General features: G+C 35.5%; 1 protein-coding gene across 1 annotated transcript in view; it reads right to left on the reverse strand.

Annotated features, from left to right (window-relative positions):
• Positions 1 to 24287, reverse strand: part of LOC135079005 (neuropeptide CCHamide-1 receptor) — a 280696-nt gene that overhangs the window by 136078 nt on the left and 120331 nt on the right. The gene's annotated exons all lie outside the window — the stretch shown is intronic.

The following is a 24287-nucleotide window of genomic DNA, read 5'->3' on the forward strand; positions in this document are numbered from 1 at the left end:
ACAACTTATAATAATTTAGGTACTGAGTGAGCGCAGCTTGTGCTTCGACATCCCTTTCACATTTTTGAGTGAGCACCGCTTACACTTCTGCCCCCTTTTCACTAACAATATACATATTCGTAATAATTCAGGTACTGAGTGACTACCGCTTGTGCTTCGACATCCCTTTCACAATTAAAGTGAGCACCGCTTGCACTTCGGCCTCCTTTTCACTCATAATAATATAAGATTTATAAACATTAGCGTTCCATTTCAATTCAGTAAATCGTATAAAATTGTCACATTGAGACCAGCGTTTCTTTATTTTACTCATAATGTAGTTTTAAAATAATTCAGCTATCTACTAAGTGAGCACCGCTTAAGCTTCAGCATCCATTTCACGATTAAGTGAGCACTGCTTGCTCTTCGGCATACTTTTCACTCCTTTGTCTAATAAATAATATTAAATCATTACCTCCATTGGTGCCAGCATTGCTACCAAAATAATATTCTTAATCACCTTTTTTTTTTTATCACTTGCTTTCCTTCTAAGTAGTTTGGTCCCGTAACAGTAATATAATAAACATTCTGAAGTAAGGAATTCCACCATTGCTTTAACAGTAACATTATAATTTACATTACATTACATTTTATTCTCAATATAGTCAACCAATATGTAAATGTTCATAAATAGGACCCAGTAATCATTACTTGTACACATGATTAAAATAGTTGCCTGCAAATTTTGTCACGTACATATCCCAAAATGAGTAGTAATTGGATAGTCCACATGTCTAATCTTAACTCTCAATGCGCTTTTCATAATTTAAAGTAGGTATCCATTGGTGACGACTTTTCACATTGTCAAGTCTCTAGTTGACTCACTCTAGTCTCAACTCTCAATGCATTATATCCTAAAGTAGGATCCATTGGTAACAACTATTTATTTCACATTGTCAAACCTCTACTTAGACTCACTCTAGTCTCAACTCTCAATGCACTATATTGTAAAGTAAGTATCCATTGGTGATGTGACTATTTCACATTTCAAATCTCTCATTTTAAATTCACTTTAGTCTCAATTCTAGTATTCGCTAGATTCACAATCGGCCTTGTTATTACTGCACTGCTGTCCAGGGTTTGTTTGGAATTATAAATGCTTGATAACTTTAGTGCTGCTCCTTTACTCAAGGAAATAGTGGTGAGTCTGGATGCACTACTCACATCTCGCATACACGGTATGGTGGATTAGATCACTATCATAAGTTTCATTAATGCTTTTCAAGTGTGACAAACTAATGAAGTACCACTTATATTCGTCAATATGTCTACCACTTCATAAGACAAGACATGTTTATTCAAATTATTTATTTCTCATTATGGTAGATAAAGATTTTACCACGTGTTAATCGTACCTATGTTTTTTCAAGTGTATCCCATTTATAAAAATTCACTGTTTTCTATAAGTTGGAACACATTATCATGTATCTGTATACATACATCTTGGATTATTTCACTGAGATGGCAGTAAATATACTTTTCTTTGTTGTCACGTCCACTAAATGTATAGTAGTAAATGTATATATTAATAAGTACTTTCACCAAACGTACCTATAATATGTAAAACAATAACACAATCACTTTGATTTCATCATTCACCGTTATTGTTCAGTTTCATAAAGTCCAGCATTAAAACTCTTCTCATTTAAATGAACTACGACTTGTTGTATCCTTTGCAACTTAATTATTTATGTATGAATTTCGTATACATAATGTTCCGATAATGTTTTATAACAATAACTACACTCGAGCCTGGAGTCGGTCATTTGAAATGTTTGTAAACATCTCAGTGTCCACACTTGTATCGACTTCCATGGACAAATTTTCATATGTGGCCAATTAATTATTACATTATCATCTTCAACTTTTCATTATCTTATGCTGTTAAATTCAGTTACAGTCCGGAATACCGGAAATGTAATGTAACATTTCCGGTGTAACATCATTATCTTCAGATTTTAAAAGTGGGAAGCAAATAAGTATGCGTTATAATTCTTGTGAACTGGGTCGATCGTTGCAGAATTCAGTAAGTACTTACTAACTCTTCCACCAATGAACTTGAATCATTATAAAGAAGTTTAGTCCCATGTAAATAGATACATATATGTACTAAAATAATGTCTTCATTTAACACTGGAACAGCCACTTCGAGAATCGCCAAGATAAACGTAAACTTTTACTGTTTGCAATTATCGCTCTATTTTATTAATATTTCATTTATTCTAGTGATCGGGTTTTCAATAAAATTTTGTCCTCCGTCAAAAGCCTGCTTAAGGTATCTTTTGCTACTCGTATTATATCCATTATCAACAGGCAACTTTTTTTTTTCATTTTCTTAACGTTCCATTTATTAACCTTTTACTTTTATTTCCATCCCTGGAATATCATTCTGATTTAACTTAATCACCAAATAAGTACATTACTTATTTTAAACTTTCGTATACCATATTTTAAGTGTACCTTGAAATGTGGTTAAATTTATTTCTGTATAATATTATAACATCTATCCATGCGAGGATTTTATATTATCTACTCAATTGAGTACATTGTTTTCACCGTATGACACTCGTAGAAGCTGCTCTCAATTAACAAAATGCTCTAAGATCTGTCTGTCAGGCACATGCCTCCTCGTAGTCCTGTTTTGAATTTACATAGTTGTATTCTCCAATTTACACACCTCTAGTTCTTTCGTCTTCAGTGTTGTAGGTCTCGCATATACGTAACAACAGCTAAATTGAGTCTCATAAATCATTAGTATTGTGTTATCAATTCATTATCAGGCAGGTCCACTAGTAGGTACACTGCTCGAAAATGGTAGGTAAACATTAAACTCTACATAAATTACAGAGAATGTGACCATGTAATATGAACTTCAGAACGACGAGTCTGTTTCGATTCCTTGTCTCGCAAATAAGCAGGTTGCTTCTTTTATTTTTAAGTCGTATGACATTTGTCACGGATATTTATTTTTTTACATACATCACTATCACATTTCACATATCAATAAACATACATTCTTTTCACATAGTATCACTCGTATATTAGTCTCTTCTCCATAGTGATTCAGGTCTATAGCTTACTTATTTGTTAGTTCATTCATCACTATTCATTCACTATAAAATATAGGGTATTCGACACAATTTGTGTTACTAGAATCAAATAGTTCGATTTGCATCAATTATAATGGGTAATTTGTCTATTTATAAGAATAATCTCTGGCACCCTTGTATTTGTTCTCATAGCATTTCCCTTACTCAATAATTCAGGTATCTATCTACCTACTGAGTGAGCACCGTTTAAGCTTCAGCATCCATTTCACAATTATGTGAGCGCTGCTTGCTATTCGGCCTACCTTTCTTACTCAGTCATCGAATAATAATAATAATTACAACATTAACACACCATAACTTTTCCCAACGGGATAGTTACACTCAAACTAATATAACGTAATTTCAATGATGTATCTATTTTCACTGCTAATTGGTTATACCACCAATCACAATAAACTGTCTCTTGGTAAATCAATTGTAGGTATGCTTTAAAACACTGTTACCCATATGGTACACAATTTATCTAGCTCTAATTTCGCTACATCCGCTTCAACAAGATCAACAAACGTAAACTTAAAACCGCTCTAAATAACTGTTGTAAAAACCAGTAATTTGATTAAAATCATATTCATCGATACTACATGGTATCGCTCACTACACATGGCTGTATAAGCTGCACTGGATGTATTACACATCAGTTATGTATTAAATTACCTTGTTCCGGTTAACAAATCATCATTTAATTCAAATCTTTCAATCAGTATCTGTAAACATTACCTGTAAAATCATTGTTATCATCACAACATCACCGGACTTTCGTGATCTTTACACTTAGGTATCAAACCATTATTAACTCAAGTTCAATTTTTCATAGTGACGTAATAACCAATACGTTACTCATATAATATCACAAACATTCTAGCACAATGGCTACCAAATCTGAAAGCCCAACTGTTAAATCCCACATTGATGGTTGAAAACAAATTACTTACTTATCACTTCATTTACCTCAGATACGATTTTATTTCAAATACATTGCGTGTGGTAACATAAATGTAACGCAAACACATTTAGACAATCACGTAGGTGTCGCTTTTCAACTTGTAAACTTTGACCAATCTTTAACCACTCTGACAGTGTTAATTACGTATCTTCAAAACAACTCCATTCACTGGAGTAATGAACTAATTACCGAATCTTATTTATTTTTCGACGTCAAAATCAAAACACTTATCATTTGTGTTCACATCTCTACGACAATTAGGTAGTCTTACCTACTTATTATCGATTTGTTAAAATTACCAACTTTCATCGTCCATGTGTTCAGTCAGTCAATGTTATGATTATTTCAGTACATTTGCCATTTGTAAATATAGCAGGTACCATACCTTTCCATGGGCTAAAATACACAAAATATAAATTATTATTACCAGTAACTCTTAAAATATATGTATCTCCATAAATCATGTTTGCACAATCACGACAAATTGTCGAACCAAATTCATCATAATAGTAACAAATCACAAGTAGGTACTTACTTTGAACCTTTAGCAGTAGCGGCGTAAGGGGGGGGCGGTGGGGGCGGTCCGCCCCGGGTGCCAAGCATCAGGGGGTGACACAAGTCGCGCAGATTAGTACTCACTGGCACATCTGCATGGCATGATACGGGGGGGTGCGATTGTCTTTCAATCTTCGAATCGGTAGGTAGCCCCAAAATTCTGGGGGGTACCAGCGGGTGTCATATGACGATCGCCCCGGGTGCCGACCCATGCTACGCCGCCACTGACCTTTAGAACCACACACAAAGGTGTTTATTGTTTCGAGGCCTCGCCACGAAATTTTATCTTAATGGTGTTAATATAAACACAGGTTCGCTTCGCTAGCGCAATCCGAGTCAGGATGTGTTTGTTCCAAACAGCATGTCATATTACATTATTTTAATACAAAACAATTACGAACTCTATATGGGTAATTTAAATTTACTTAATTTACATCACCATAATTATTATTTCACAGTAATATATTCCATAATTGACTCACATAACTTCTAATAATCCTTTGTCACTTTCAAATAATTCACATTTATTTTGTTAAGATCTTAATAACCAATGATGGAGTAAAAATAAAATTAATGAACTGTGCCATTATGATATATTTTTATATTAATCATAAACTATCTGCTGAGAACTTATCTTTTCTCTTAGTAAAATGGTACTTTTACGAATTCAATATATTCACTATAAAATAACTTTTAGCAATTCCAAATTCATACCTTAGTTTCTTGCGAAGATCTAAATTATAAATATCTTCAATACTTGATAAATAAAAGAAATCTTTCTTTGCAAAAATTGCATAATGACATCCTCATACCAAAAATTACTCACTTCGCGTTTTTTTTTAAATTAAATTAAAATTTTAAATTATCGAAGCAGATCTTCTCAAATAATAACGTAAGTAACAGTATCCAAAATAATATCAGTTTTTTTTTTCTCACTGTATTTTCCATTCATTTGTTGTGAACTTTATCGCGCAAAATAAAAGCGCATAAAATAAGGACTTAATGTTATTTTCTGCCAGTCAACTATTGATTGAGCGGCTACTTCCAGAAAACTCACTTGTTGTTTCATGCAACTGCATCAATAATAATAAAAATAATTTACATACCAATGGGCGTCGGACTCACTTCTGATATGTTAAATTCGTACACATACTCACTCACAAATTGGATATTAAATACAAATAGTCTGAAACCAACTTATTCACCAATACCATAATTTGCCAATTCAAGCCATCAATCATAGGTACACAACACACTGATATTTTAGAAGGCTCTCGGGTCATGGCGTTTAGCTCGCGGCCAACGTTCGAATGCCACAAGGAATATCTTTTTGTTATCCCGTACGACTCCCCGCGTTCCTCAGGTGTAATTTGATAGCCAAATCAGCGTTAATCCTTTCGTTGCTAACATCGTTGCTAACATGATGTTCTTCCAACAGTTATACAAAAGGGAGGGCCGTTCCATAAATATTTATTCCGTGTAAATTCCTGACCTTTCACACTCGTCGAGGATTTATTCCCTTTTCAGATAACATCCCTATAATCTTATACCCAAGGGCGACGATCTACTCTTACACTCGTATTCACAAACAATGCTTACTTGAGTGAGGCAGAAAATCGAACACACAGCGTTGAATAGAGTTCTGTGTGTCACCCTGTGCATCCACGCGCACTGTGAGACCTCATAGTAACGTTTGTGAATACGAGCAAGTAGCTACGATTACGATTCGATCAAAAAGTGAAACTTTAGAATCTTACTTAATATTATAAATGCGAAAGTTTGTATGGATGTCTGGATGTTTGTTACGCAAAAACTACTGAATGGATTTTGATGAATCTTTACAGTATTATTGTTTATAACCCAGAATAACATATAGGCTATAATTTATGACGATCTGTGACAAACTAAAGTACTTTTTTATTTACTAAGTACCGCTTGTCTAGACCTACAGATCTAATTAAGTACAACTTAAAGAAAAAAGTTACTAAGAAAACTGAAAGACGATCCAAAGAAATAAAATAGAAACCAAATACTTTTAGGTATTTGCACGATAGAATCTAATAAGAAACACAAATCAGATATTAAATACTTCAAACAACTCACAATGTGTTCGTAGGGAAAAACTAGCCAAGTGTGAACTGGAAAATATAAGCAGGATTCAAAACATTTAGACCTGTTTTCACAAATCCCAAATTTTTAAATGACCCTTTTGAAAACAAAATTCCCATTAGTGTTACCATAGGGGTCACTTATAAATAAGAGATTGATGGTGAACACGGACACTTTTAATGGTGTTTTACTACACTTAGATATTAAGATGTTTTGCAATACTACCAGACAGCAACATAAGATTGTGTAACCTTTCAAACTCCTAATCCTCCTGCTAAACTTAAGTGTTGAATTTAAATAATTGGTGTCTGATATGTCCAATTGCATAACTATGGTTTAAGGAGAGATATAATCACAAATGTAAATTTTATTTCTAGTTTTGCTCTATCAAATAGGTGTCTTGACTGTTATCGATCGGATATTCAAAGATATACAAAAAGAGGTATTTTTAGAGTACCATTATTTTCTTTTATGTATGCAAACCCTCAAAACTAAGAACTACTTACTACTTGAAGGGTGTAAAGGGTCCAGTGAGCCTACGCTACGTCAAATATTATTCTAAGATAATATGCGAGGCTGTTTGTGTTTAATGCCAAGACCTTTTGGCAATGGTCAATATTGTAGTAAAATAAAAGAGGTTTTGTACGTCTTTTTATAGCTACATTATTTTTAGAAATGTGTTGGAGTAACGTTACAGACTGCTTTCTTGGAAAAAATATTGAAGATATTATTTTTAACAAGATTAAATAATGTATTAAGCTCTGAGTGGATGAAATTATTGTGTGCAATTATTTATTTGAAAATGAGAAAAGGCTACAGATTGAAAGCTAAGGACGATAGGTCTCGATTTTGAGAGCAATTTCTTGAAATCTTTGCCATTGCATCATCGCACCGTTTCGGTTTTTCTACTCTTTTTCAAACGGTGTTTAGCAACTTTGCACAGTTTTGCACTTTGCACCTAATAAAGCTATTCATAGTAAAGCTACCACTCATCCACATAACTGCAACTGCTGTATAGTCAGGATTTATAACTTCACTACCAAAAATTCTATCATTGGACCCTCAATGAAATCAAGAAGAAATAAGAAGATTATTGGGTACTACAACGATAAAAGAAGAACAACTGGGTGCTACATAAGTAGATATACTGCCAACCCTAACTAAAGAGTTAAAGTTAAACTCATCAAAAGCAAATGATCTTTCAAGAAACTCTTCCACCAAACATAACGGGAACAGAGCCGTAAATTTTACGATTACATAAATGTATACGCCCAAGGAATTAACTCAACTGTGAAATGGCTTATGTTGTTTGTAACTTGAGGTATTAATGTTATATAGTTGTGTCAATTTATTATTAGACGTGCCTCAAATACAGAAATTATTATTTTTTTGTAGTCCTTCAAGCCCCGCGAATTGAGACAATAGAAATCAATTTTTACGCGGTCTTATGCGACCACTTCGGTTTTGATGGTTTAGAAGAATAGTGAAATGTTTGATTTATTATAGCTATAATTGCCTGGGCATCAGTTTAAACTAGTATTAATTCTTAATACAAAGTATTCATCTTCGCTTAAAACTAATGTATCTATTACAGATGCATTAGTTTTAAACGAAGATCAACAGAGTGTGGAAATTAATTTAGATATAGATCGTTTCATCCACTAAGACGCGCTCCACCATTCTTCCGCTAATGAGTGTTATCGATACCAATCGATACACGATAAATCATCCATGATTGCACACGCACACAACAATAATGACGCTCGGATTGCTCGGATCAAACTCCCCGCACGACCAAAAATTGGTTGGGCGCGTCTTCGTGGATGAAACGAACTATAGTTGAGAATTTATTTGGTCAACATAATGTGTTTCAAAACGAAATACGACGCAAAACTTTCGCAAAACGTTCGTCAACTTAGTAACAGTTTGAAAATTCCTGCAACAAATGCTCATAAAAGTGGACCTGCAGAAACTCCTGCTGACATTTTCAGCAAATGCAACAAACTGCCGAATGAGGCGTGATTGCGACTCGTACTCGTATATTTTGAACTAAATGTAGCACCTGTTCCAGTAGCTTTACAAAGTTTGTACTATTTTCAAGTCGTAAATCAGATAGAACAGCCAGATACAGAAGAGATTCTAGACCGTTTAGCTCCCAAAACTACCATTAAATAGAAATTCGTGATTATTACCGCTTTGTAGGTATTACCGTGATTTCGATTAAGTTACAATAAAGCTGTACGGACTGATTGCTTATCCCCGTTTTATCGTAAAAGCTTAAAACTATACTTTTTGAAATGTATTATGGTTTTTGATAAGCCATTAGTTTGTGTTATGGCGGTCCATGAGCTTTTTTACCCGACTACGGCAAAGCAAAAGGAGGGTTATGATTTTGACAGGCTATGTATGTATGTATGTATGTTCATCTGTTCTAAACTACTTATCAGAATTCGACAAATGACATATCATTAGAAGCGTCTTAGTTGTCCGCTGGTTATAGGCTATGGGGTTTCACAAAATCTAATGTGGCGCCCTCTAGCGAACAAAACATACAGAGTAAAAAAATTAAGTTAAGATAAATATGCCGTGTTTGGTATCATTTGAAAGCGCTTTACTTGTACATTTTGAATATATATAAATTACTAGCATTTGCTTGTGACTTTACCTGTATTCATGGGCTGATTGCATATAATTCACATCTTTTCGTTCATAGCTTCTTTACTACTTATTAGTTCATCAATTTAACTTTTGTTAATATTATGCGCCACAAATACACTTTAACACCAAAATAGTACAAAAATAGATAAAAAGTAAAAAAACTAAAACCCAACTACGACAAAAAACGACGCTGAAAAAGTATAAAGCAAGATTTTCAGAATACTGAACAAAGTTGCTAATGTAGTTGCATAGTAATTTTCATGTTTGGAAAGGCGTAGTCACACGTTAATATACCTACCTACCGTAGCACTTTGACAACGTGTGACCAGTGTGACTGCGGCTTTCCAAACATGAAAATTACTATGCAACTAAATGTAGTAGTAACAAAGTTGCTAATGAGCAACTTTGTTCAGTTCAGTATTCTGAAAATCTTGTTTTATACTATTTCAGCGTCGTTTTTTGTCGTAGTTGTTTTTTTTTACTTTTCACTGTGTCAACTGGGCTAGCATAATCGACGCGATATAATCTTTTTGTGGCATTGTATCAATTTTAGACAATAGAATGTGGGCTAAAATCGTCAGCTGGATAACTTCATTACGAACACGGTGGTGTGAACCGGTGAAATGTAAAAAAAATATTTTTTAACAATTTAGTCGAAATATATTTCTGGACTGAAAATTTTTAGACAACCTATTTGAAATATATTTATTGACATATTTAATTGAATATAAAATATTTCATCAATTAACCAGCTCGGTGAAGGTCGTTGTATGGTTGGATCTCCTACTATTTGCAAAAGCGTCGCTTGCTCCCTTCAAAGTCTTTCACAGATTTAAAACTTCTTATTTTGTTTGCAGTCAGTTAGTGATGTTGCTGTTTTTTCTTAAGCTTGCTCGAGTATCTCCTGCAAAGTTTTAAAAGTCATATTTATTAGGTCAACGTTGAAGCCTCAAGAAAAGATTTATCAGAGCAGAACAGGCCGAAGATTTCTTAATAGTTTATACTACGACGAGTACTTACCAACTTTTCTAGAATAAGTGTTGGAAAAGTATAGAACCTAGCTGAAGATCGAACTCTGACGAAAAGACAACGACTGCTAATGGATGTATGTAGTTCTGTTAAGTTAGTGTTAAGAGTTTCGTCACAAGACCTTTAGCTTTTTGGACGACAGATCTGACCGCTGAACTTTGGAGACTGGGTAAAATTTTTGTTTGGAAAAATGAATTTTCGTTAAATTCTCGTTCGTTAAAGTTCGTTCGTTTGTTTCAGCCGAAAGACGTCCACTGCTGGACAAAGGCCTCCCCCAAGGACTTCCACAAATTCTTCATACCTATTAAGAGTATTATTCAATAAGTCAATGAACTTTCAACTAAATCGTCTGTGCTGTTTTATTATTTAATCAAACAAAAAAGAACAATATACCACAAAAATGGTGTGAAAATGAAAACATTTTACCCGAATTATCATACAAAGAAGGCTTTCATAGATTACGTCTTCATTTAGGATATTTCGTAGCTTCTTCAACGTAACTAAGTACTTACTTATCTTATATCAAGTGCTAAAGCTTTTAGGCTTTGTTGAAAAAAACATGGGAAAACGTCTTCTTATTTACTTAGGTACTACAAAATTATAATATGTAGGTATAAAGTATACACGGTGGCCTCGTAATATTCTGCGTAAATACTTAGACTGAAAAAAAATGGTTTGGTTACAAAAAAAATAACTTACGAACTGATAGTTACTACTAACTACTAACTTTGGTTATGAGGAACAAAATGTTGTGTATATTATACAAACTATTTTGTAGCCAGATCAACTTGGTTTGGTTATAGGTTAACACTCAGTTCGCAAGTCACTTTTTTGAGTAAGCAGTAACAAAACATTTTGTTCAGTGTAAATTCTGCAACAAAAATGTCAAAACTTTACCTACATCATATTTTCAGTATGATTGAGTAACAGCTAGAATATCCACACAACCATTTAATTTTATAATCGCTTCGTTTCAACTATTTGAACGGTACAAATCAAAATTGTTCGTTGAACCGTGTTGCATTGTTAAAATAACACAGTGGATAATGTAGTGACATGCTTGTGTAGAATTTTCAACATTGCGAGAGCTGGAGAATTTTCAACACCTACTATGATAGTTTGTGCATGAGCTTTACGCTATGTAATATCGACACACGTTCTGGCATTTTCAATATACAATATTGTGACATCTGAATATGCATTTAATATACTTACAAGAATTCATGGCTTGAAATGTATGGGTTTCAATGAAACACGACACGACTCACTGTGAGTAATATTAGTTGATTAAGGGGATTTTTTTTATATCCACATCGAGGAAGCTCTTGGCCTGTATCTCTTGGGATATAATTAAGATGTAAATATTCGTTAAATTAATATTGTTTCCGTTCGTTCGTTTCAGCCGAAAGACGTCCACTGCTGGACAAAGGCCTCCCCCAAGGATTTCCACAAAGACCGGTCCTGCGCCGTATTGTTTCCGTATTCTCATTTTTATTAGAAACAGCTGTCCTCTTCCAGGTCGTGGCTTCTTAGAAATCTTAATAAAACATGATGGCGAACTGTCGCACGACTATTATAGAATTTGTATTCCATTTTTCAGATTTTTTTAAAAAGTTTTGTCCAATCTAGGTTTTTATTCGTTCGTTTCAGCCAAATCACGTCCAATGCTGGACAGAGGCATCCCCCAGAAATTTCCACAACGGCCAGCCCTGTATTATGGCTTAAAATGACTACTATACAGTGTGAGTCATGTTAAAGTGCACATATGAAAATAGATGAAACTGAACAAAGGCCTGCCACCACATTATTCTCCGCTACAGGTAGAGACAATTTTAATTTTAACTAAAATGTTTATTTTACTTCGAAATCTTTTGTTTTTATTTGAAATCTAACTTGTCTTTATCAAAATTACAAATCTAGAGCCACTTTCAGTTTCGTTGTTAACGAAGCGTTGAATGGCGCGCCCGGAGAGGCTTAGTTCAAACGATCATAGCAAATGTTGTGATAGGGATAGAGACATGCGATTTTTGGTTTTACAAAGGTAATACGATAGAGAATAATACAAAGTAATAAAAACCACCTGTTATAGGGGCATTTTTTGGAGAAATTTATCAAATAACCAAAAAATACGAATTTAAATGCAGATTTTTTCAAAAAGTATAATTTATTATTATTTGTTGGCATTTTCTGAGTATTTTAGGTATTTTTTTAGTATTGCCTGTTATTAAGCATTATTACTGTTTTTATTTTATCAGGATATACCTCTTAGTTTAAAAGTGATTATGTTTTCTTTGTAATAAGTAATCAGAAGAAAAAAAAATCTATAAAAAATTAAAAAAAAAATTGACCTCTTTTTTGTCGATAAAAATAGGTCTAGTTTAATCTATTTTCATATGTGCACTTAAACGTGACTCACACTGTATGTAAAGTACTTAGTCGATGCAAAAAAATCATCCTGGCATCCATATCTTTGTCTGTACTTATCAACAAAATTCATTAATTAATTTAATGAAGGCTACTGACAACGCCACTCTTGTGGCGGAGTTTTGGGCCGACGCGACGCTGTGTAGGTTTGTTGTCGACACGACAACAAGAAGAAGAACAAAATTCATTCAAACTCCTTTGCTAAGAAACATCCAAGATTGACAGATGGCCTTCTTTCGCTCCACAAACATTGTATCGCGTTCGTATTTATTCTTCTTGAAAGATGTTCAATTCAAACCCGCGAGAGCATGCAAATCGCGATGTACGGCCGAGTGCACAGCGTGAACCTGATTTTAAATTCAAATAGGTTATATTAAGGCGATTACTTGGCCGAACGACCTTGAGCATTAGAGCGAGACAACGTGCCTCTCACCGCGCGCCCGCGCTTCAGCCCGATATCAAAGAGCGCTCAGAATACAGTTGCGACGCGCTGCGAATTCTAATTTAACTGCCTACCGGAATGTTGACTCGATTTTAATTTACGCAGATCAAAAAAATTTTCGAAGCTTATTATATGTTTCAAAAAAGCATTTAAAAATAAAGAAAATAAATCTTATACAGAATAATAATAATTACCTAATTATCGTCAACATATTTTCAAATTGAAATAAAATTGACATATAATGATTAAATTTCAATTAGTACATCATTATACTTCAATTAGTACCATAACTATGAAAAATAAACAATTATTTCCTCCTGTAAAGTTTGCACAAAAGGACATTTAAGCAGTTTGATAAATTAGGCTGACAATATTCGTGTGTTAAGTGAGCTTCTAAACAGTTTTTTATGTAAGTATGTGTACGAGTACCTACCTAAATGTAAATTCAAAATATTGGTCGATATTGAACATAATTATTGATAATTGAATACCAGGGGCCAAGCAGGGGGGACAACAGGACTGCACCGAAAATATAAGGGTAGTTTAAAATATTTAAATGATTCCGCCACCCGCCAGTCTGCTTGTGATCACGGAATGAAAACTCCTTTTTTTTCTATGCAGTTATTATTTTTGATTTGAATTTTGAAAGCTATGAAAAGCAGTAATATCAGAAAAGATGGCGATGTTTAAAGAAACTTTCTATGGATAATTCTAATCATCATCATCATTTCAGCCACAGAACGTCCACTGCTGAATATAGGCCTCCCCCAATGCTTTCCACATCGCACGCTTTCTATTTTCTTCACTAAACTTTGAAGTTTTGGCGAAATCCAATATATAGTTTACTACAAGTGATATAGTTATTATTATTGGAAAGAAGAGAAGCTAGATATTTTTAAATGATCTTCAAAACAATCCATTAACACATTTTTTTAATCAATTTCTTAAGTGTTTTATCGTGTTTTGTACTTTTGTTTTTATTATTAGACTAAAGACATATTGGATATTAATAGCAAATAAAAAAGTCGGTTGAAAACACGTGAGAAAAAAAAGCAGTTTTAGGTCAAATTTCGGAAAAAATTAAATCAAAAATATAATCAAAAAGTAGCTAATTTAGGGTTAAATGGGCGAACTTCTATTCAAAATGACCTTATTTACGAAGTTTGTTTAACGTTCTTCCAAACACTTTTATACTTTATAATAGGTATTACTCTTTTGCCCGCAGCTTCATCCGCGTGAAATTTAGTTTGTTACATATCATCATAAATTATAGCCTATATGTTATTCTGGGTTATAAACAATAATACTATAAAGTTTCATCAAAATCCGTTCAGTAGTTTTTGCGTGAAAGAGTAACAAACATCCAAACAGGAAGTAGGATTATCAGGGATCGAAATAGGTGGTATTAATTTACCTTACCTTATTCGCGACGACACAATTGAGCTGGATGAATCGAAAATTCCCTGGGTATAATTCAAATTTTTTTTGGGGACCAATGAGATAAAAAAACTCATACCAACCAAAACCAATGGAGTACCTTGCAAATTACCAATCGAAACGCAAAATGCACAAAAGTGATGTGATTGTTTCCACTAATGTTACTGTTAATTATAGAATTTATATCGTCAGTGGAAAGGAAAAAGGACTAAAGCGCCATTTTGGCCAAAATGAGTTATATACATTGTTGGATAGGATTTTTTTTTCTGCGTCGATCTATCTAGGTTTCAACTCAATCCGATGACTTTTTTGGCGCTTTAGCACTCTGAAAATTTTAAGTATTTCTAAAATCACCGCCCTCGTCGCTGCTAAAACGACGTGTTTTCAGTGTTTTTGCAACAAGTGTCGCGTAAGGGTTTTTTTGCTGGCAAAATATTTTTGCTTTCACAACATTAAGTATTTTTTTGTTATTTAAGAACTCGAATGACTTGTTACTTTAGCAATTCGAGCTTTTTGAGTTTTATAGTTCGTTGGTATATTAGTAGTTATTCATGGTTGTAGTTCAAAATGATTTGGCGTGTAAGCAAAAGTAAGTGAACAAGATTCGATTAATTTTGGCGCTTTAGCAAAAAGTAGCCTTTTTTTAATAAGCTTTAAAGTATTTTAGCGAAAATGAGAGCATTAATCAAAGCAAAAACTATAGTAGTTAAGTATTATTAACAAAGACATCTCAAACACACTTGTGACTATAAGCACACACTACGCACTCGGGTCACTCACAAGTGCCTGCAAAGATGCAAGAATGTTGCAACTATCCAAATAAATAATTTGCTCCCTGGGCACACATTTATGCCGGTGGATTCAATGCACTCAGTCATTGAAAAAAAGTGTTCGTTCGTTTCAGCCCGAACGATATCCACTGCTGGATCCCCCAAGGCCAGGCCTCCCCCAAGGATTTTCACAAAGACCGGGCCCGCGCTCGCATCCAGGTACCTCCTGCAACCACCACCTCCAGATCGTCGGTCCACCTAGTGGGAGGCCTGCCCACACCACGTCTTCCGGCTCGTGGTTGCTACTCTTTTTCCAGAAATTTTCTACCCCTGCAGCCATCAGCTCTGCAAGCTATGTGCCCCGCCCACTGCCACTAGATTTTAGCGATTCTGCGGGCTATGTTAGTCACTTTGGTTCCCCTGCGGATCTCCTCATTTCTGATTCGATCACGCAGGGAAACTCCGAGCATAGCACGCTCCATCGCTCTTTGGGCGACCTTGAGCCTTCTTAAGAGGCCTATATAAGCGACCACGTCTCAGATCCACAAGCCAAGAAAAAAGGGTAACAAACACTATTGTATGGGCGCCGCGCCGTCTAATTGGCCTGCCTGCAGTATAAATGCTGCTCTATCAAGAAAAGTTCCCAAACTAATGGCAAGATAAGTCTTTCCCTGGCTTCTTGAGGATGAAGTGAGCCGTCTTGCATTGTTTGGGGAAATACGCTATAGATAGGCATTTGTTTGCAATTTCCATGAATATCTCCCTTTCGCTACGAATAGCTCTGGTACATAAATATCGGCGGGAAATCATCCGGCCCCGGGGCTTTCTTTAGATTTTGCACGTTAAGCACGGCCTCCACTCCTGCCTCGGTAAAAAGGGGATCGTTTGCTGTTTGCTCTTCTAAAGTTTCGCTCTCTATCAGTTGTCGGAGACGCGTGTGGTGTAGTTTATCTATTGTCACGGAATCATCTGGATCAGCCGATTATTCTGGGCACTCTGCCCAGTCTTGCCGTTAAAACCATTCAGGAGCATGTCCTCTTGTCTCTGGAGCTTTCCCGATGACTCCATAGATTCCATCCCACATGTTTTCTCTCTCGTGTGTCGAGCAGAACTCATTCCAACTCTTTGTTTGCGCCTCGCTGGTCTTCTGTGCGTATTCTTGTTGCCGCACTTTCACCTAGACAGAGAGAATAGGTTATGGCGTTGTGGTCTGAAGTGACTAGCGTTCTGTCCACTTTCTCTTTAATCCTACCCAGTAGTGGCTTACTGCACGCTGACACATCCACTTTGCTTGTGCGCAATCTGCCCTGTCGATATTTTTTGAAAGAAGAAACTGTAAGCTTCACCTAAGCTTTCGGAAACGCTGCCCCACCATTGGTTCTAGGCGTTCACGTCTCCCCCTATAATGATGTTTTGGGTGTTTAGCTTTTTCATACCGCTTTGTGCGTTATATCTAAAGCTCAATTGGATTGTCTCCCTCATAATACACGGACACAATTCCTAGTTTTAGCCTGCCTGCCCCCAGTGTTACCGCGGCCTCCGTCTCCGTGACCAGTTAGGGGTCGTGAATGACTCAATCGGTCACCGAAGACTGAGTGACTGGTTTCTGCCGATTGAGTGCTAAGGTTATGTCCTTGTCCTCGGCTGCTTGCAGCAGTTCGGCAGTGGCTTGCTTGGAGCGTCTCAGGTTAGCTCAGATGATGTTGAGCTTTCACAAATCAAATCAAATCTCCCAAAAGACCACGGACACGGTCTTTTAGGAGATTTGAACTCTGCATGTTTAGGGTGTTCTTAGCAGTATGCTGTTCTGGAAAGCGCTAAGTAAGTAGTCCTACTTTTGTTTTTCTGGGCATTCATCACTTTATCACTGAATGCCATGTAGTGGTGGATGTTGGATGTGTCAGTTCTCGCCCTCGCATTTTTTCCACGATTGTGGTGTGCCTTATTTTCAGGCTGGACAGTTTAGCCATGAGTAAGTTCCTCTGCAGTTCCTCTTCCTCTTTGCATAGGGCTTTTGTATGTCCAAAACAGAGGCATTTGGCGCATTTCACTAGTGGGGTCTTCTACCGGTCTTATCTCCAGACCTATGTGGACTGCCCCCGCCTCGAACAAGCGTTTGTAGAGAATGGGCGACACTTCCATCCATAGCATTGTAGAGTTTCTTATTTTGGGCCTTTAGATTGTCATCCTTTTCCACCTTTAGACCTTTGATTTTGAAGTCAAAAGTGGTTCTGACGGTCTTATTACATTGTCGCCGGTTATGCTCGAGTCCGTCGATGAGACTATCAGTGTGTGGTTTGGCTTTTTTGGTGGGATGGACATGGTGGTGGCCGCGTAAGTCACCACCTACCATGTCCATCCCACCAAAGGTTCCCACCAGTGGTTAGTGGTGGTCATTAAAATTGTTAAGTGTCCCTACGTTTGTTCACTATAATTCAAAATATAGTAATTACCTACCACTCCCGTACCCGGTTAGAAGTAATGACAATCAAATTATGCATGATGTTAGGATAAATTAAGCATTTTTTGTCATAAAACATAATACCTATTCAATCTATAAGCATTACTTTTGCTTAAAACGTTTAATGTAGTAAGAGTTTAGTAACATTTGCATATATTCGTTCGTAAGTAAGCAAATATTCATGTAAGCTCCATGGATAATATCGCTTTTACGCATTTTTTCGCTGGCGCATGCGACTATCTTATTTTGTAGTTTAGTAATTTATCTTCGACTTACTTATTAAGCTGTATCTCACTAAGTATTTTTTCTCTTTTATCAAAAAGGTTGTTCAAACTATTTAGCACTTATTGGTTGCTGGATATTTGATTATAAATGGAGGTTAGCAGTTTTACCCTGACTAACATTTAATGAATTTTCATAACTCTTTGTCTAAAGCGACACCTATTTTACGATCTAAAAGAGCTACAAACCTGGTGTTTTCATTAAAATATAGGCAAAAAATCAAGAACATGATTGCATTTTAAAAGAACTGTTTAACATTAATATCAAAAGAGATACGAATTTTTTTCGTAAAAAAAAAACTTTGATCCTCATTTCCCACAAGTACGGTTTTGGCGCTTTAGTCCTTTTTCCTTTCCACTGACGATATGATTATTTGTAGGTATTTTTTGTTGTCTTGTGATTTCCTATACCTACGTGCGTTGTTTTATTATTATTACCTACCTATTAAAAATATGTCTCGTCTCGAAGTTTATATAAAATAAATTGATAAATCAGACAAATAAATCTAGAAAAAATAAATAATCAGCATCTTGCGTACTATTTTTATATATTAATATTATCTTAAAATTTGTATAATGCCTATACTTATTCAAAATGACGTACTCATATCACTAATTCAGCCGCCGAACTACTATGAGTACCGAGTGTGCCGTCTGCGCTATAAATTCTTTAAAGAAAAACAAAGGAGCGGAGCGGGCCGAAATGCGACACAGCCTCCCCGTGCGAACGCTAGTGAAAGACTGAGCTCCCGCTATCGCGCGGCCCGCGTGCGGAGATTACAGGGTATTTTGATTGTATGACACGTAATACATTATTTTTGAAAAAAAACGAACAACAATTTTTTAGACAATTAAATTTTCTATCATTTGGTGAAAGAATCATTAAAATCGCTTCAGCCGTTTAGGAGTAGTAGGAAATTTATTTGGTGAAATTAGAAGAAAGTTAAGAATTTTTTCTGTCAAAACTAATAGTTGTAACAAAAAAAACGAACAACAATTTTTTAGTTTAAGATATCATACATCTCATACATATTTTTTTTTCTTGTTTGGATCATCCATTTAGGAGGAGTAGGGATTCAAAGAGAGGTCTTTTTTGCAGTTTTGCCTCACCTATCGCCTTAAACGCGTCTCACCCATTCTGAAGGTAGCTGGATAAATGTGTTTGACAACGCGGATATTGCGCGTGCTTATTCACTGTCATCCTACCTACCATTTTTACCTTAAGCTTTTTATCTGCAAAGCACGGCCACGACCATAATGCAAACGAATTAGAAGCATGGTCCAGATTATATGGTACAGCAAGTTAATGACACAATTTGTTTCAAAAATTCAGTAAAAAGGTACTTGCCTGAAAACACAGCTGTATTTTTTTTAGATTTGGTGTCCTTTTTTATCTAAATCTGCACCTACTTACAGCACACAGTAACTCCAACACAAGTCGTTTGAAAAGGTAGTCAGCTCCGTCTAACTAACTGGGATCAAAAGAAATTTGATTTCCTATCTTTGTGATAAAAAGGGGAAATTACAGCAAAAAATACTGACAAATCTATTTTAAGCATACTTAACTTCATTCTATGAGTAATACTTTCTCCTTTTGACTAGTTTCCTAAAAAACTACGAAAGAAGCGACAGCAATCATGTCCACCAAAACCACCAATTGAAAGAAAAGGAAGGATCATCATCTTACAATATTAGTTTGGAGAAAGGTACCTACTACCTATACCTACTTTTCCATTTCGTACTCGTATATTTCCTTCCAAACAATGATGTTTAATACAACATAAAATATGTTCATTTAATTAAATATCAGATGAGAAGTCTGGGGTTTAACTAAAATTATTTCAATAGTAATTTTATTACCTACATACTAAAGTCTAGAGTATTTCATCATCTGTGTGCCTGTGCAACCATAAAAATGTGAATGTGTATTTTGTAAGTTTATTTTCTTTACATCATCCTCGTAGGTAAATAATACGTGAATATTAAAAAATAATATGACGTTGTTTTTAAAGTCCCCAGAGAACTTTTCCATCACCGACCTGGGTAATTGATTGTCGAAGCACTCAAATTTTTAATGGAGCATAAAACCAGTCTGACACCATTAATCTTTATAAATTGGTTTATTACTAGACATCAAAGAAAACTAATTTTATAATTGATTTGAAATGTAAATGACACTTAATTTCCAGGTAACAAAATTTTTTATCGCAGACTTTCAGAGAGACACTTTCTTGTAATTTAAGAGTGCAACACACAAGATTAGATTTTTTGCTCAATCACAAATCATCTGGCAAATCGTACAAATGGTACACAATCAATTTGTACGATTTCGCTTGCAAATGGGGTAAATTACTCCAATTAATGCGCTCGATTGTCAACATCAAGGAAACAATTTCATAACAATACGCACAATTGTAGCCATTATTAACGATATTCGGTACCTGTACATGACAAAAAATATTTGTGGGTTATACCTATTGGTAGTGTTTTCCATTCTCAGATTATTATTATTATTATTTAAAATAAGATTATTATTATCTACGGTTAAGAAATAAAAACCTATTCTAAAGATAGGTATCTTTAAATCCGATTTCTGGTACCCGTCGCACAAGCATTAATTAATTTGGGACTAAACGGTGGCGTCCTGTAATTTGCAAGCTTTTTTTCGTCAACTCATCCAATTAAATACTTGGAAAGTTAATAGAAAACGTTTACGAAAAAAGAACTCGAAAACGCTTACCTAATGATGCAGCCAAAACAAGTTTTATCCGAAAAAAACTTTTGTCTGTAACATTAACGCCGCAATTTTGCGGCAAAATGGCGTAGATACTGACATAAAATTTCTCATAATCATTACTCATGCGTAAAGAATTTTATGGGCATCGTTTCGCGTCACAATATCGGCTATGAAGTGCCAACACTTTGCATATTATTATTATCAGCAGATGTCAGACGCGCTAATTTGCAAACCAAAATTGATTGCTTTTTCGCGAAAAGTTGTGAAAAAATATTGTATGCCTAACATCTGTAATCGGCTCCTGACACACCTCTAAACGCTCCAGTCCGGTCCATAAATTATTTTAAAAATATCACTAGACTGCTATTATAAGCACGCGTAAAGTGTTTTTTTTAGTCTGAGAGAAAAGTTCTGTGTTACTGTACTTATTACATTTAATCCAACAGTCTATCAGTGGGCTACTGTATACTGAGATGATGATGATGATATACCTATAATAGATACAGCAGATAGAGGTCTATGGGGACCTCAGATATGATCTGAGATGGGGACTGAAAACCCTCTCACATGATAGGAAAAATCCTTAGGTTTGTTGTTGACACGACAAGAAGAATAAGAAGGAAAATCCTTGCCCTAGGTTTGCTCTTAATTACAATTTCAGATAAACTAGGACAAAGGACGAAGATCATCTACTAAAATAAAGCTACATTCACAAAGCAAAAGTCAACTGAAGACAACAAATTAATCAAAGGAACTCATCAACATTCAAACATATTCGGAACGCAGATGGTTTGCATAGATATGAGATTTCCCATTAGTTCCAAGTGGCAGCGAGAAGTGTATGATATTTTGATATAGGTACCTAAGTATACCTACTGATATTATACATGCGTAAGTAACGCCCATATTCACAAACGATGCTTGCTTAAATGAAGCAGCAAATCGAACGCACAGCGTTGAACAGAGCTCTGTGATTGGTGATGGCCCTGTGCGTCCACACGCATTGTGAGACATAGTGATGTTTGTGAATACGGGCATAAATATGCCAGTTTTTACCCGACTACGGCAAAGCAAAAGGAGGGTTATGATTTTGTTATTATTGTGCTAAGTATTTTGAGCCCAAATTAATTAGGAATGTTTATTTTTTAGATCAATAAGGACATTGTAGCTTAAAACTAATAAAGCTCATTGAGGTATTTGAGGAAAAAAATACCATTGCTGGCAAAAATGCCATCGATAAAAAAGACCGAAATCCGACTTTTTCAGATGACTAGCAGTTTAATATAGGTACTTACTCATATTTTTTGTGGCCCTGAGCAAGACATAGGCTCTGTACAGTCGCAAAAACAGTGCCTTGAAATGTCTACATCATTTCACCTTTAAAGTCAGTCTTGTATTTACAAATATCCAGAAAAGTGACGTTAAAAGCCAAACTTTTCAGCTCAGGCTCTCAAAAGTTCTTTAACTTAATATCCACTAAACAAAAGTACTTTAAGAAACTCTAGAGCTGGTTTACAAAGAAGCATTTTGCTATACTTTTCGGAAAATTTAGTTTTGGCAAATAGGCTTTTTAGATATCCACGCTCTTTTGCTTTAGACGGTAATTGCGCAATTGTTAAAGTTAGTAACTTCTACGCACTAAGTATTTTTTATATAAAGCGAAATACCACTCACTGATTAATCACAAAATCTCAGAAACTATAACACCTACAAATTTTAAATTTGGCAGGTAGGTTCCTTATAGGGTGTAGACATCCGCTAAAAACGGATTTTACGAAACTCCACTCCTAAGGAGGTAAAACGGGGTCCAAGGGTTCACGATTATCATTACGCTTATAATAATATCCAAGGGAACAGCACACAGAAACTTTTTAGGTTAGTTCGTCAGTTGTCGGTCATTGGCAGTAGCGAATGCAGGAGACTTAGGCTGGGTTGCACCATCTTACTTTAACTTTGACAAACGTCAAAAATCTGTCAAACTCCATACAAAAACTCCGGATATCGTTATAGTTACGGTCAAAGTTAGGTAGTGCAACCCAGCCGTAAAATGAAATTATCTCCCTTTCTAAACGTTTCAGTTCCGTTAACATAATTATTTCGAAGCGGTTAACCTAGAGATCCAATGCAGGGAATGAAGTTGGCGCACTACAGCTCAGTTTTACCCACGTATGCAATGGATGTAGCATTTCCCGTTCAAAGAATAGTCACGCCAACCCTCCATCACTCTTGCAACTTCACGCCACCGAGGGATATCACTGGCGCATTCTCGATTAAAACAAAAAGAGAAGATATCGCATGTGCTTACGTTGGTATGGAAAAAACCAGGCCCTAACAACTTGGCGAATGTCAGTGTCAGTGAGTTAAAATTTTATATACTTATGTTTCACTTGCTTTCCGACCGCGGCTTCGCCCGCGTGGAATATTATCTGTAACAGAAAAACTTTATGGCGCGCGTCCCTGTTTTAAAAATCGATATAAAAACATTCCCGGGACTCAAACTATCTCTATGCCTTTCATCAAAATCGGTTCAGTGGTTTAGGCGTGAAAGTAAGACAGACAGAGTTACTTTCGCATTTATAATATTAGTATAGATTGTATTTTATTAATGTAAAATGATGCCGTGGACTCTTGAATTTTTTGTACCTACACTTTTTAAAAATACAAGTAGGGCTGCGCGCGTGTATCGTTTTGCGTAGGTTAGGCCGATTGTGACCTCTATCAATCATGGGACTGGGACTTCATTTGCACTTTCGAGAAGTTTATGCCATATCTTCCCTTTTTGTTTTACTCTGATCTCGCGTGATGTGAAGGCAAAACGCGCGTACCATAATTATAATTGAATTTCAATTTTTGACAGCCCTGACGAGCAGGGCTAATGAAAACGTCATGGGAACCATCTGCCACAGATTTCCTTTCAAATGTTTCCCAAATTTTAAACACGCGCGCTCTGAATTGTCAATTTCCTTAACACCTTTGCTGCGGCAGTAACTTTCTAATACTTTCCATTCCTTCGGTACAAGGTCAGTAAACCTGGTATTAAAACTTACATTGTGGCGGCACAAGGCTTAAAGACCTTGTAATATTTAAGATACATTAATTTTATTTTTGGCTTCATGCTAATAGATATTGTGTTTTTTTTCTTTGAATATTAATAATAATGCATTTATTGACATACACCTGAAGCCGTTCGTGAATAACTTGTTTAGTATATAAATTATAGCTATATTCAAAATACAAGGCTTATGCACCCTGTGCCGCACTGAAGTAGGGAAGTCTGGTGGGTATTCTAGGG

The sequence above is a fragment of the Ostrinia nubilalis genome, chromosome 15, assembly GCF_963855985.1.
Source record: "Ostrinia nubilalis chromosome 15, ilOstNubi1.1, whole genome shotgun sequence".
Classification (NCBI taxonomy): Eukaryota; Metazoa; Arthropoda; class Insecta; order Lepidoptera; family Crambidae; genus Ostrinia; species Ostrinia nubilalis.